Below are 16,276 nucleotides of genomic sequence, written 5' to 3'. Positions count from 1 at the left end.
GAATGAGTTTGATGGTGCTCTGTGGCTAAAGCTAACATTACACACTGTTGGAGAGATTTACAAAGAATGAAGTTGTTTATGAATTATACAGACTGCAAGTGTTTAATAATGAAAATAATGACGGCTCTGGTCTCCATGAATACAGTAAGAAACAATGGTAACTTTGACCACATTAGCAGTACATTAGCAACATGCTAAAGAAACATTTAGAAAGAGGGTTTACAAATATCACTAAAAATATCATGATATCATGGACCTTGTCAGTTATTTTTGTTCCATCTGCCATTTTTCACTGTTGTCCTTACTTGCTTACCTGCATAAAGTCTGTTGATTTGGCTCTGTGCTGCTCCAGACGTTAATACTGGCTTGTCTAATGCCTTGAACATGGGCTTGTATATGCAAAAGTGTGTACATATTAATGATCCTGACTGTTGCGTAACAGTGTTATGTTGAGATTCGCCTGTTCTTCAGAGGTCTTTTGCACAAATCAAATTTACAAGAAGGAGGAAACAATGGTGTTTGAGACTCAGTGTATGTCATTTCCATGTACAGAACTCTAATTATTTAACTATGCCGAGGTAAATTCAATTTTCAATTCTAGGGCACCTTTAAACCTTTGCTTTGCTGTGTCATGTAAATGAAAGATTATAAATAAAAGGACATAACTTTAATGAATATGAACATTACACTGCATTATTTGGTTTTTGCACTCGTTTTCAATCAGAACTTGAATATGGTTACTGTTTGGGGCTCATTTGGTGACATCTGGAAGCTGGATCCGGCTGTGGGTTGTGAAATTGCTAAACATTTTAACAATCCTTTCACTGATCCTTGGTGATTCAATAGAGACCTCTGGCTAGGGCTGGGCGATTTTTCTGATTAATTTGAAATTATGTTTTGCCTCGATTTTATTTTTTTTAAATCAAGAAATTGCGATTTTGAATAAAAATGTTAGAAAGGTTACAACTAGACATGTTGACAATACAGCAATGATAACCGTATTAGAAGAAAATGATCTGACCTCAGGAATGGTGCCGGCATGCCTGATTAACCGCTCTCACGTGACGCTCTATGAACATAGAACACATCACTATTATTTGTAGTACGCATAATTGTTTCACATTGGTAAATATTTGAATTTTCACTAAAATCTTTCGCTAACGTCTACGGTTACACTATAATATACAATTATAAAAACCTCAGATACATTAGAAGTAAACAATTAATGATAACTTACCATGCTGTCACAGGCTGAACTTGAAGTATCTTTTGTATTTGAGTTGTTGGTTCATTATCCTGCAATTCGGGATTATACTCTGGGTCAAACATGTATGGGCGAATCATTCCAATTGCCATTTTTCAACATTGGAAGTTTTCAAAACAATTTTCCCACCTGTACTGATGAGTTGAAACTCATTATAACATGCACCGCGACAATCTGTCGTCCTTTTAAAAAAGTTGGACACCCCTGGTTTATCTGAACATGCTATTTGTCACCATTGTTGAGATTCATACACTGATTCTTGATGTGTGTGTGTGTAAATGATAGAATACTACTTTTTTTTTTTTTTACCAACTTCTAAAAGTCCTTGAATATTGAAAATGCCGGGTCTTAGGCTGTAGACCAGGGGTGTCCAACCCTGCTCCTGGAGGTCTACCTTCCTGCAGATTTCAGTTCCAATCCTGCTCCAACACACCTTTCTGTAATTACACCAGGATTAGCTGGTTCAGGTGTGTTTGATTCGGGTTGGAGCTAAAATCTGCAGGGCAGTAGCCCTCCCGGACCAGGGTTGGACACCCCTGCTGTAGACTCACTGCACTGCTGTAATTAATGCAATAAAGTAAATTTAACTCAGAGATTAGGTTCTAAATGAGATCAGAGATATGATCATAACATGATGATTGTCAAAACATAAACAACACCTGACCACATTTTTTCTTTGCTTGTCTTAAAGGTGCTAAAGAGGATGTTTTGTTTTATACATTTTTGCAATATTACTTGAAACTGTCTTTACTAACTGATAAAAGACTATTTATTAGGTGCACTGAAAGTAATAATATTTACTTCATCGCGTAAATGATTGGCCCTCTGGCTTGCCAATCACTTCCATGACGTTCCTTGTGAGAGATGTGCACGGCTGTGCGCTCCAGTAACTTTCCACACTCTACAGGCGCTGCATGCAATGTTTTTGTCAGGAGACAGGAGTAACAACTGCAGATTATGAGTTACCTGTGGTAAGTCCGACATAATGAATCCACTAACACGACACAGCGAATGCCGGTGGTAAACACTCGTGTTCCAATACTCGTGCACGAGTTTTGGGAGGCGTTCCTTTGAAGTGAGCTGTGAAGGAGGGGGGCTGTTCTTACGCATGCGCTCATTTCAAAAACTCAGTCTTTGGATTCTCAGTCGACGAAAAAATCCTCTCTATCACCTTTAAATAAATTACAGTAGCCAGACAAAATGTAATGTTACAAAGTCAAGAGTCCAACTAAAGTAAACACAGACACAGGAAGTCTGCTTTCCATTTTGCTTTAAACTTAGACACAAAAACTTCCATTGTGTAAATCCATTCACTTTGTCAAGTGAATGAGGAAATTTTATATGGACAGACCCTTAACCCATTGGTTTTGATCTACTCATATTTAAGCCGTGTTCCTTGTTGTGGACATACTGTGCCGCCGTGTGCGTGTGTCCGTTATATTCACAAGACCGGGGTGTCCCATTTGTAATTTCAGACTGAAGGTGTGACAATGTGCATCAGACAATGTGCTCTATTGCCGAGCCTGCACTGAAGTGAGCTCCACGACAGCCTTCTACCTGATGATCAAAGTGGCAGTATGTCACAAAAGTGAGGTATTAGAAGAAGACCACAAGATATTAGGGTTAATACCTATTATAGACTAACTGGAACTTGTCACTACACCAATCACCACAATGACACAATGAACAACATCAGTAACAGTCAGTAAAGCTAAAATCTAAAATATTCAGAGAAATTGAGTTTAATTAATTACACTTAAATATGTATTTTATTTACAGTTGATTTCCATCTAAGTCTGTTGCTGCAATTCTGATTTAGTTTCTTCTCTTTTTTTCTGCAGAAAAGAGAACAAACTAAAGCAGAGTTGCTCTCTTGTTCTTCCTCTTTTCTTCAGTATCCAGGTAAAAATAAAATATACTTAAATGCACTAAAAAAAAGTAAATACAAGCAAATACATTTGTAGTTCATTCTTAGATTTTGTACTAAATAAAATTGTAAAAGTTATACACTATAAATACACTTTTTAAAAGTATATTTCTACTTCAGTAGTACTTCAGTGCACTTGAAAAAGTATATTAAATATCACTAATACTTAAATTGATTTCTAGTGCATTTCATGAGTTCGAGAGATGAGACAAGAGCAAAAGATCGGAAGCGGTCTGCTGAAGAGGCTGTCTCCTTTATTGATCAATAAAGTATAAAAAATTCTGGAATCAAAGATCTTTAAGAAGTGATTTTTTTCACATATAGTTGGCGACGAGGATGGGATTGGCTTGAAGCTGAGGAAAACCAAAGAGTGGGGCTTCACTGATTGACCAACACAAGAAAAAAGTGGCCACAGGTGAGCAGTTTTATGCTTATTTAAATACTTGTGTTGGTCATCAGAGATGCTCAGTGTGGTGAGATACTGAAAAGCTGCTTCACCAAATTCAAAGAACTAAAAAGAAAAAGACTCTTTGATTCTAGAATGATTGCATGCAATGTATGAACAAAATGCCATGATGATATCATGAAATGAGTAATAAGTAATAATGAGTTACTGATAAGGTTATCAGTGAGATCTCTGTTATCAATTAAGTGGGACTTGAACGATAATTGATTGGCATGTACACAGATAAAAGTAAAGTTGATTTAGAGTTACTGATAAGGATATCAGTGGAATCTGTGTTTATTAGTTAAGAGAGCCAAGATGGTTAACTAATAATGCATGCACACAGATGAATTTTAAGTGCACAAAAGTAATAGAGTTTGTGTTGAGGAAGTGTATCGAATAGTTGATCTGGCTGTATTGGGGAAGTGTATCGAATAGTTGATCTGGCTGTGTTGAGGAAGTGTATCAGCCATTTTTTAAGTCGTGCAGTGTTCGTGTTGAGGAAGTGCATCAAACTTGGATAAGTATAAGGTTTTAAGTTTATTTCACTGTTTTGATGGAAGTGTATCAGTGAATTTTTAAGTTTATGTGGCTGTGTTGAGGAAGTGTAGCAGCTATTTGTAGTGTATTATTTATTAAAAACAATTATTGAGCAGAATGGATACTGAGAGGGAGAATAGTCTGTCTGTGTATGTGCATCTATGGGATCTGGTGTCTTGCTTAACTGTGCTTGTGATTAAAAATAGTGACCCCCTCCCTTGTCACTTGAGAAGAGTGGTTGAGAGAATGTGCCTTGTTTGAATGTTGTTTAGTAAAACGTAAAGGAAATTATTATTAAATTAATAATTAAAAGATATTGACTTCAAAATATTGTAGCAGAAAATAAATTAAAATAATAAATAATTTTGATATAAAAGAAGTAGTGAATTTAGAAAAAGAGCTGATTGCTCAGATACTACTTAGATTAGAATTTATAGAAGTTCAATTTGATTCATGCAGATCTCTGAGTGTTCAAGTTTCAGATGGCTTCAGTGACAGTGCTGTGACAAATGGAAGCAACAAATGGAGAGAGGGCAAAGGTCCCCAAAGACATGACTGCAGAGAGACAAAGAGAAATGTGGGTGATGAGCTTCAGCTCCCCTCCTGAAAGGTCACTTCTACACTTCAGCATGGAGAAAGACTGATTTAATGCACGAAAAGGTGAAATGTTCACTTGAGACTTTTCCTGAGGACGAAGAAAATATCCTGAGATATGAAACATGAGAAGAGGTAAAGAAACAGCAGAGCCTCCATCCATTCCAAAACACTGTGCCTTTAAGTGACATCATAGACTGACGACACATGCAGAGCAACAGCCAAGCAACTTCAACAGACAGATGGTCTGGACCAAAGGACTTGTGACAACCCTTCTCTTACGGGCACAGGTGTGGCATCTTCACACAATCACTAGAGACCTTTTCAAATTTTAAGTATTGTGTAAATAGTTCTAGTTTTAAAGACCAGATAGAAGATCATACAGGACATTCAGAGGTAAAAAAAAAAACAAAACAAAAAAAAAAACACATGCATAACTTTGTGCCTGTAATATCCTAACATTCTGCACAGCCTTGCTTTACCCAACTAGCAGAATTAAAAGATCTAACAACTGTGTGTCAGTTAGCAAAGGGACAAAGAAATATTTTGGTCCCACTTTATATTAAGTGGCCTTAACTACTATGTACTTACATCAAAAAATAAGTACAATGTACTTATTGGGTTCATATTGAATTGCAAAACACTTTTTCTGCTATTGAATTGGGATACGGGTAAGGTTAGGGAAAGCTTTGGTGGCATGGGTAGGTTTAAGGGTGGGTTAGGTTTAAGGGATGGGTCAACAGTGTAATTATAAATGTAATTACAGAAATTAATTACAGATGTACATGCAGGTGTTTTTCAAATATAAGTACAATGTAAAAACATGTATGTACACAATAAATGCATTGTATCAAATGATTAATTTAAATGTAAGTACATAGTAGTTAAGGCCACTTAATATAAAGTGGGACCAATATTTTTACAATAGCATAAGCTCATGGTGTATGCCATTCACTTAAAGCAGTAGGTAAAAGAAAAGTGTAAAAAAAGTGAGTGATGGAACTACTAGTCAGTATGCTGAATAAATAGGTCAAGTAATTTCTTATATGATGCTACCAAAACAATTAGTAGTTATCGCATTTCAAGCACATAAAAACCAAAACCTCACTTAGATGAAATGAATTCAGCAACAAGCAGGCCCTTGCAAACTCTCTGTGTGGCATCAAAGAGAGGCCAAAACAGAGGCATAAGATAATTGATGGTTACATGAAGGACAGATTGTTGCACCACCTGCACTTTTAAATATTTTTATTCCAGGTGCGCGAGGACTTCACCACTGCACAAGGGGGGAAGTGCTTAAGGGAACACCACATGAAGTGCTTACGGGTCGACCCATGCCTGTCCTGTATTGCAGAGGTTCCTATAAAAGGAAATTAAGATGGAAATGGAATTAAGATCTTATATGAAGAAACTAACTGCCATACATAAAGCTATATATTTACAGGAAACTAGAAAGCAGCCTAGTGAGGAGACAGAGACCTTGTGTCCAGTTGTTCCAGGGGACCAAGTATATCTGAGGGTCTTCAGGAGAAAGTGGAATGCATCTAAATCATTGCACAAGAGTTCCAAAAGAAAAGAAGGAAAGAGAAGGGGAAAGGAGTGAAACAAGTATGTAACACAGTTCGTAAATACGGGAAGAAGGAGGTGGGAACTGGCAAACATTCAAACAAACTTTAATAAACAAATACAATACGAAAGGAAAATGCCACACTAACATAACAAAACATAAAATAAATTCCAGGCCTGTTCCTCTCTTGTCCCTCACAGGTGAAGATCGTTAACACTCGCGTCACCGGCGCCATTCCCTCACGGCTCTTGCCCGCCCTGCTCGTCACATACCCCCATCGCCCCTCGCAGGCCGGGGGGTACTCCCGAGACTGCGCTCTACTCCCCCCGGAGCCTGTCTCGGCGGCCACAGCACCTGGGGGTAAGGACAGACAAGACGAGAGAAAAGGAGATGGAAATACAGGGAGCGACAGAACGAGAGAGGGAAGAGAGGAAAAAAAATTCTTTGTCCGGTTCCTGGACACACTGCCACTCGGTCCTCAGCCAGCCGAGAGTCTCTTCCTCCTGGTGCCATGCGATGGTACTGGACGCTCGGTGGATGGCTCGATCCTCCAAATGAGGGCAAACAGCGGCGACTCCTCCACTCCCTCTTGGATGGCAGCCACCCCACCTCGTCCCAGGAGCACGGCAGCGAACTCTTCTTCCCACCTGTTGATAGGCTCCAGCACCACCGCCTCGGGCAGCCTCTTGCAGTCTTCACACTCCCACGCTGCCCGACCTCCGTAGCACCGTGATCCCCCTCAGCAGCGAGGGCTCTCCGACAGCATGTCCTGCCTTCCTCCCGGGTTTCGGCACCAATGTAACACAGTTCGTATATACAGGAAGAAGGAGACGGGAACTGGCGAACGTTCAAACTTAACTTTATTATAAAATAAACAAATACAAAACAAAAGTAAAAATGCCGGCAGTTGTCCGCGAGAAACCACACAAACATAACAAAACATAAAATAAAGTCCAGGCCTGGTCCTCTCTCCTTCACTGTTGTCACTCCTCCTTTTATGCTTCCGGAGCTTCTCCGTGAGAGACTCGAAGCTGGTGCGACTTGCAGGTGAAGATCATTAACACTCGCGTCACCAGCCTCGCGCCGTTCCCTCACGGCTCTCGCCTGCCCTGCTCGTCACATACCCCCATCGCCCCTTGCAGGCCGGGGGGGTACTCCCGAACTATGCTCTACTCCCCCCGGGGCCTGTCTCGGCTGCCGCAGCACCTGGGGGTAAGGACAGACGAGACGAGAGAAAAGGAGATGGAAGCACAGGGAGCGACAGAACGAGAGAGGAAAGAGAGGAAAAAAAATTCTTGGTCCGGTTTCCAGACACACTGCTGCTTGGTCCTCAGCCAGCCGAGAGGCTCTTCCTCGCAGTGCCATGCGATGGTACTGGACGCTTGGTGGACGGCTCGATCCTCCTTCTGCCCCCTGGTGCCCGGCAATGGCTCCTCCGACTGAGAGCAGTGGGCAGCGAGTCCGCCGTTCCCTGCTCCTCACCTTCATGGCGGACAGCAGTAGGCTCCGGCCCATGGCGAACGGTGGCAACTCCTCCGATCCCTCTTGGATGGCAGCCACCCCACCTCATCCCAGGAGCATGGCAGCAAACTCTCCATCCCACCTGTTGATAGGCTCCAGCACCACCGCCTCGGGCAGCCTCTTGCAGTCTTCACACTTCTGCACTTCCTGACCTCCGCAGCACCGCGATCCCCCTCAACAGCGAGGGCTCTCCGACAGCATGTCCCTCCTTCCTCCCGGGTTTCAGCACCAATGTAACACAGGTCGTATATACGGGAAGAAGGATGCGGGATCCGGCTAACGTTCAAACATAAATTTATTATTATATAAAAAAAACAAAACGAAAGTAAAAATGCCGGCAGTTCCTCGTGGACAACCGCCGGCCACACAAACACAACAAACATAAAATAAAGTCCAGGCCTGGTCCTCTCTCCTTCACTGTTGTCGCTCCTCCTTTTATGCTTCCGGAGCTCCTCCGTTAGAGACTCGAGGCGAAGATCGTTAACACTCGCGTCAGTGGCCTCGCACCGTTTCCTCACGGCTCTCGCCCGCCCTGCTCGTCACAAAGTGATACAGAAGAAGACAAAGAAGAAAGATTAAAGACACAGAATGTAGGGATGGACAATGCTGAAAGTTCAAGAGCAGGGAGCTGGGAAGAGCCGAGAAAATGAGCAAAAAATATCAAATCTCCTTTTAAGAATGTTTAATAGTTTAATGCATTGTTTGTTGTTTAATATATTATACATGACTGTAACAACCACAAGCAAGGTTGAACAAATTACACGCTCACACTTATAACATGGGGTTGGTTTGAAAGTAGATTAGGAAGCCTAGAAATCTTTCACTCTCTTCAGAAAACAAAAATCAAAAATATCTAAAAAGAAAAGAGAAAAACTGGGGAGAGATGTTTGGTTCTGTGGCTTCTCCGGAGGATGGTAGCATGATTCAGTTATTGGTAATGGACTAGATTACTTAATTAAGTCACTAGGTAACATAACTAAGAATGCTGGATTTTGAGACTACCCTCTGGGAAAAGAATAGTTGAATGAGGCATTTAAGCCTCAGAGGGGGGAATGTAGAAGATTTAATTATTGTAAAATGTAGTATATTATAGCATAATATAATGTGTTCTACTCCACAATTATAATCATATGACAAGTTATATTGTGTGTAGCCTACATGACAGTATGAGGTCTCTACATGCATTAACTGTGACATGTGAAGTATGAAACAATGTGTTTAGCTTGGAAAATTCTATTCCAAGCTGGAGAATGTAAAAGGACCTTGCCAAGAAAATCTATAGAATGTTATGGCAAAGGGCGTTTGCCTGGATATATAATGAGACGAGCAAAAGATCAAGAGCGGTCTGCTGAAGAGGCTGTCTCCATTATTGATCAATAAAGTATTAAAAATTCTGGAATCAAGGATCTTTAAGAAGTGATTTTTTTTCACATAAAGTAGAAACCACAACAATTACAGACTATTTTTTGTCATAAACTTGCAGTTTTGTGCATTTGTATTTATATTAAATATGTTTATAGACTAAATACCATAAAGCCATTCTAGATGTAGAAATAACATTCTAAAAGTCAATGAATATTGAAAATGCCGAGTCTTATGCTGTAGACCAGGGGTGCCCAACCCTGCTCCTGGAGAGCTACCTTCCTGCAGATTTCAGTTCCAACCCTGCTCCAACACACCTTTCTGTAAATCTAACTCAGAGATTAAGTTCTAAATGAGATCAGAGATAAAGATCATAACATGATCACTGTCAAAACATAAACAACATCTGACCACATTTTTTCTTTGTTTGTTCTGACTGTTATAAATAAATTACAGCAGCCTGACGAAATGTAATGTTACAAAGTCAAGAGTCCAACTAAAGTAAACACAGATCACCATAATGGTGACTTAAAGATTGATACTCTTCTCCTTCGATGATTCTACTTGTTAACATCAGGTGCCTTCAATAATGGTTAATTTTCACTTTAACACTGCTTCTGTGTTAATAATAACACTCTTGAGTGTAGACTCAAATAAGCTCTGAGGAGGGATTAATTTAACACTGGTTTTTTTGCTGTTTATCTATGGACTTTTAAGGTAATCAGCTAATCTACCCTTCTTTTTTTGTAGCTACAAACACATAAATGATAATATCTAGACATAAGTCTAGGAAGTCTGCTTTCCACTTCACTTTAAACTTGGACACAAAAACTTCCCTATAAACACTTCCCCTTGGGGCAATCCCCACTGCCATTGTGTAAATTCATTCCACTTCGTCAAGTAGATGAGGAAATTTCATATGGACAGACATTTAAACCATTGGTTTTGATCTACTCATATTTAAGCCGTGTTCCTTGTTGCGGACATACTGTGGCCACCGTGTGTGTGTGTCTGTTACATCCACAAGACCAGGGTGTCCTATTTGTAATTTTAGACAGAAGGTTCAGTGTGCACTATTGCTGAGCCTTCACTGAAGTGAGCTCCACAAGTGAGCTAAGATCTTAGGGTTCCATTTGAGACAGGACCGTACACTTCAGGCAGCTGTAGCTCCCAAAATGCAATCTGTTGTCACAGCAGCTCACGTTTAAAGGGGCTCGCACACCGGACGCGAAGCTCAGCGCCGCGCCACGTCTTAAAATTCGAACGCATTGTTTTCTATTGTTTTCCGGTGTGCGTACACTCATAGAAAACAATGCATTCGAATTTTAAAGATGTAGCACGGCACTGCGCTTCGCGTCCGGTGTGCGAGCCCCTTAATTTACCTCCATGTAACCTGGACATAATCCTGTTTTTTCTTTTTTGACTTGCTACACCACCGAATACAATGGAGAACAGAGTAGCAAGCTAGAGCAAAGAAAAAGGAAGAAAAATTGCCTGATGTTTGATTAAAAAAATAAAATAAACTTATAGCAATATTACAATGTGGAAATACTTGATGTGGTCAGGTTTTTTTTTTTAACCCCTTAAGCCCTGAAGGCATTTTTAGGGTTGTTTTTCTGAGTGACATACACAAAAGTAAAGACTCATAACTTTAAGTCAAAAGGTAGGTATTATTTGATAGAACACTTTTTAAAAAAAAAAATATTACATTTGGACATTCTAATGCTGAGAACTGCTGATAAAATACTATATATATATATATATATATATATATATTTATCATATACAGTAAAATAACTCAGGAAAGCAATAATCAAATTTTGTGGTGATAGAATAAAGTAATAAAAAGTTACAGCATCTGGAACCAAGGTAACCTTTTTGTTTAGCCCTTGACGCCCTCTAATGGGCATTTTTTAAATTGTTTCCTCCATGAGGAATATCTTGTGATTGACGCAAGGGATTTCTTTGATTTTGGACTCAGTGGATTCAATTGGAAGCATCCACTGTAAGTAATGATGTGCCATTTTCTATGATCTATGCATGTTTTTTGTTCTTTGTTTTTTTTTTGTTTTTTTTTAAAGGTTTAATTTTGGTGTTTTTGCCTTTATTATGATAGGACAGTTACTAGACAGGAAGCGAAGTGGGAGAGAGGGGGACGGGACCGGGAAAGAACCACAAGCCGGGACTCGAACTCGGATCGCCCGAAGCGTATTGGTGCTACAAGTCGGCGCGCTGCCCATGAGGCCATCGGTGCTGACGATCTATGCATGTTTAATGAAGTTATAATCGAAAATGCCATGTGAAAGCTACATCTGATTGTAGTTGCCATCTTTGCGCCTGTGGGGTTTTATGTGTTGTAATTTTGTGAGGAATATCTCATAATTGACTGGATTATGTTGATTTTGGACTCATTTTAATCATGAGAATTTGCTGTAAATAATGATGTGCCATTTCCACAATCGGAGCATGTTTCTTGAAGTTATGAGTGAAAACGTGACATAAATGCAGCATCGATATATTATTTACATATGGGTCTTGCAAGCTTCATGTACAAAAATTTGCTCAAGTTTAGTCAAAACAGTTATGCTTGTTGTATTCTACTCTGTAAGACCTTTCAAATGACATGACACATGATTATCTTAACTGTATGGTGTTTTTGACACATTGCAGTACACAGTATAGTTTCATAAATTATAACTTTTTTTTTTTTTAGCAAATAACTCGGCACTACTTGAGTTAATCAAGTTGGCTACATTCATTGTAATGTTCAGACTTTAAGCTTTCCAGTGTTCGCCTATTTTGTGTTGATCAAGGCAGTAGTTTTGACAAATATGATTGTTATTATTATTATTTATTTATTTATTTATTGTAACTAGGTGGTGCCCGCGGGTGGTACACTCCATTTTAGTGGGATGACTCAGCACTCATTAAGAGTTGAACAAAATGAATGCATTAAAAAGCTGGGTTTCTAAGCTATAAAATTATAGCTATTTTTTGTTATTCTTGTAAGTGGTTGCTTAGTAATTTGATTATGAATTTTTTCATTGGGGGTATTGTACCTGACTGCGTTACACTTCGGGTTTAAGGGGTTAATTCATTGGGATGTACTGTTGATGGCAAGCTATCCAGTTGAATGCTTGGAAGAGAAGAAGAGTTATCAAGAAAATTAACAAAGACTGAAATGAAACATATTTATTGTCAAAAGGAGAAGGACTTTTTGGATGGTGGTTGCATCGTTGGATCAGAGACAAAGTGAACATTAAAACAGAACCTAAAATCAGTGGTTGATTGAACTGAACTGATTCTTTGAAGAAAAGTGGTTTATTTTTTCACACAGTGAACTTGAGTTGTAAATCTGATGTTTACTGGTTTCAGTTCATTTTAAGGGTAACAGGTGACTATATGCCAGTGATAACTGAGTCTTTCTGAGTTTTTTCCCTGTTAACATTGGACTAATGCAATGTATGTTGATTTCCATTGTTATACTATTTGAATATTTGTTATTGTTATTCTTTTAAGAAATGCCTATTAGTTAACTTGGGGGAATTATTATTAAGTAAAATACTTAACATGTTACTGATTCCTGCATTGACCATTCCTGTAACCTACATCCTGATACTGGCACAAACTCTTATTTCTTGTCTCACACAGCTCTAGAGCATAATGGATTATTTTAACATTTAATTGCATATATACTTGTAGCTACCTCAAGTTTACTGTATTTTTATTCATTTAGTTTATTGTATTCATAATTCATAATCCAGAAGTAATTCAACTCCATATATAGCAAAGTAATCAAGGTCTTAGAGGCATTACATCTAATACTTATTCATGGGTTCGTCAAAAAAGGGCGGGTCTGTACTAAATAAATAAACAGTGCTCATTCTACTGCAGCTCATCTGTTAACTGTAACTGTAACTGCAGGAATCAGGAATGGAACCAGGAATCTTTTTTGTACGTTTTGAAAACAAAGATACTGAGAGCATAACTGGTCCCAACACCAAGACACCAAATTGCTGCAAGGATGAAGAAAAGGCTCAAAAGTGCAGTAAGTATACATTTTATTCTGAAACAGATGGTGTTAATAATGTTTGAGGAACTGAGAAATGTTCTCTAAGAACAATATGTCAGTTCTTACATGAAATGTATTAACACAGAATTTTTCCCAGTAAATTCCTTGGTGTTAAATTAACACTGTTTGGTGTTAATATGGGAACCACCAGCAGGGTGTTAAAAGTAACACTGAAGCAATGTTAGAGTTATTTAAATAGGTAAGTGATTAATTGAGTGATGATTATTTAATTATTGAAGACACCTGAATCACAGCCAGGATCACTGGCTAAAGATCCGATGTTTACGCATCTGCGTTATTGACCAACAAAAACCTGGTCTAAAGTCAATGGCATAGTATTTTCTAAAAAAATTTTTAAAGGGCACGTTAGTAATACGCGCCTATAGGTGGGTTGCACAACGCACATACACTCTGCTTGTTACACACAGGGAATGCGCAGTAGCACACAATCTTTCTAAATATTAAAATAAAAGGAATCCTCTCTGGAGAAGTGTTCAGTCTTTCCGCTTGCAAATTCCGCCATGTATCCCTGACAGCAACATAATTCCGGCACAGATCCGGCCCACATCTGGTCTGCGTATAATCCACGTGTACCAGATGTGGGCCGGATCTGGGCCACACTATGTTGCTGTCTGGGATATAGCGAATCTGCCATGTTTTTTTTCCGTTGTTAAACAAGCAAAAGTGGATTCGGACACACCCTAAGCACACCTGCGCCATGCGCTTCAGACCATGCACTTAGATCATTGAAATAGGGCCACATGTCTGTAAAGGCTAATGTTTTATGTATTTGAACTGTGGGAGAAGAGGCTTAGTTGTAGGTATCTAGTTGTAGCCAATATTCTACAGTTTTAAATATTCAGCTTCATCTATTATATCATAAGATTTGGTCTAAATGTATTCAACAACAAGAAAAACTAAGCACCCATATAGCTAGCTACAATGAACATAACCTGTAAATTGATGAAAACGTATAATGCAAATGCACTGACTACTGTCTCAGATGTGGCTATTCCAGTAACAGACAAAATATGTTATTTACTGGTCAAAAACCTTGCAAAAACTTCATAAAATGCTAATATTATAATGACACATGCATGTGTTTGACCCAGACTGTAAAAAAATATGGACGTAGCGGGGGTGCAGCCGTCACCCATAGAGTTCTGAACAGTCAGTGTTTGACGCGTAAATGAGGCACGCGCCATCTTGAATGACTATAACTTGCACACAGCTTTTTTTTATATATATATAAATACAGAATCTGAATTAAAATGTGTTTGATCTAAGCCTACATTTCAAAATTGGTGTGTCATAAAATTATATCGCGCATACAGCTCAACTAACGCGATCGTTATAAAGGTGTTTAAACAACAATACACTTCCACTTGCATGTATTTGACAATCGGAATATCAGATATTTCATGCCATAGCTAACACATTTGTGAATATTCTGAATAAAAAAGGAAAAATAACATAAAAGCAGATCATCTATTAATTACCATTTGTGCATTTCATTCATTGCGCCTTGACACCAGTTCAAAACTGAGTCCCAAAAGTCTACGTGTTTTTTAAGATATATAATCACGTCCAGACACCATGTAGGCCTATGATTCTCTCTTTTGTTGTTCTGTTTTCTTTCAGGATCAAAAATACAACAAATCAAAGCGTTTATCTGTATTTCCGACTGATGAGAACTATGCATATACCTTTCATAAATCAGTCAATTTTAGTATTTTATCACGAGATGATTTTATTCTAATGTGATCCAGTGACTCAAGCACTGATGGTACCAAATAGCGTGCAGTGTCGACATTGCAGTAAAAACTTGAAATATAAATTCTCAGAAAAGGCACATTTAATACCAATATATCTGAAATGATCTGCTCTCTGTCATCGTTCATTAATCAAGAGTTCAGACATGGAAAAATATCAGTCCGCAGCGTTTTATGTTGTAAATGACTGTATAGACATGCATGTATCTGACACAAACAAATCTTTGAACTTTTAGGTCCAAAGTATTTTTTAGTAATTCTGTCAATTACTCTAAGGTTATTACATGCTGCTATATATTTGCTTCTTATTTATTAAATACGGGCAATTGATAAAACATTGATCAAAATTTAAGATACAATTTATACAAAACGAATATCTTTTAAAAAAGAGTTTCTATAAAACAAAACTTAATGAAGTCGTCAAAATCATGTTTTACCAAAAACAGCGCCGTTGCTAGGAGGGCGCCAGCGCCTCTGCCTTTCAGCGCCTATGCCTCGCGAGTGGATGATAGCCCTTAAGACGCACATCAGTCAATCGATATACCTTTAGTGGTAGTATAGCCTTTAGTTAAGTTATAACTGTATAAGAGTCTTCGTAGCACGCTAAGAGACAATGTTATCGGGAAACGCAGCGGCAGGTATGATGCGTTTCATGCGTAATGGAGATTCGGCAAAGCGCAATCTTCTTTGGTCAGAACCATGGAGAGCGATCGCGGATAGGTCTGTCCTATGCACCGAAACTTTTAACAATGCAACAAAATAATTTAAACGAGCATCAACCTATAAAAAAAATTCACCCCCTCATATTATGTCATGTACGCACAGAAATATAACAGTAGGCGTAACGCCTACAGACGTGAAGTGAACGAGACAGAGGCTGTCCTGTAAACATGTCTGAAATGGTTAACTCTGTGGCGATGCATGTGCAAAACAGATTTAACTAATCATAAAGTCAATCAGGATACATAACACAGCTCTACTGTAGGCCTAGCACTATAACCCTAGCCCCCCCCCCAAAAAAGTTAATCCCGCCCCCCCTCTCACGAGAGAATAGTTCCCACGTCCCTGCATGTGTTTGACCTATATAAAAGGCACAATACCAACTTTAATGACACAGTGTTTATTTTAAAAATACGAGGTTTCTGCCCAACAACGACAATATGTAAATTTGTTGTTTTATCATCATCACCAACATCATATAGCTACCTATAT

Source organism: Megalobrama amblycephala, linkage group LG14 (genome assembly GCF_018812025.1).
Source record: "Megalobrama amblycephala isolate DHTTF-2021 linkage group LG14, ASM1881202v1, whole genome shotgun sequence".
NCBI classification, from domain to species: Eukaryota; Metazoa; Chordata; class Actinopteri; order Cypriniformes; family Xenocyprididae; genus Megalobrama; species Megalobrama amblycephala.
This window is presented reverse-complemented; position numbering follows the sequence as displayed.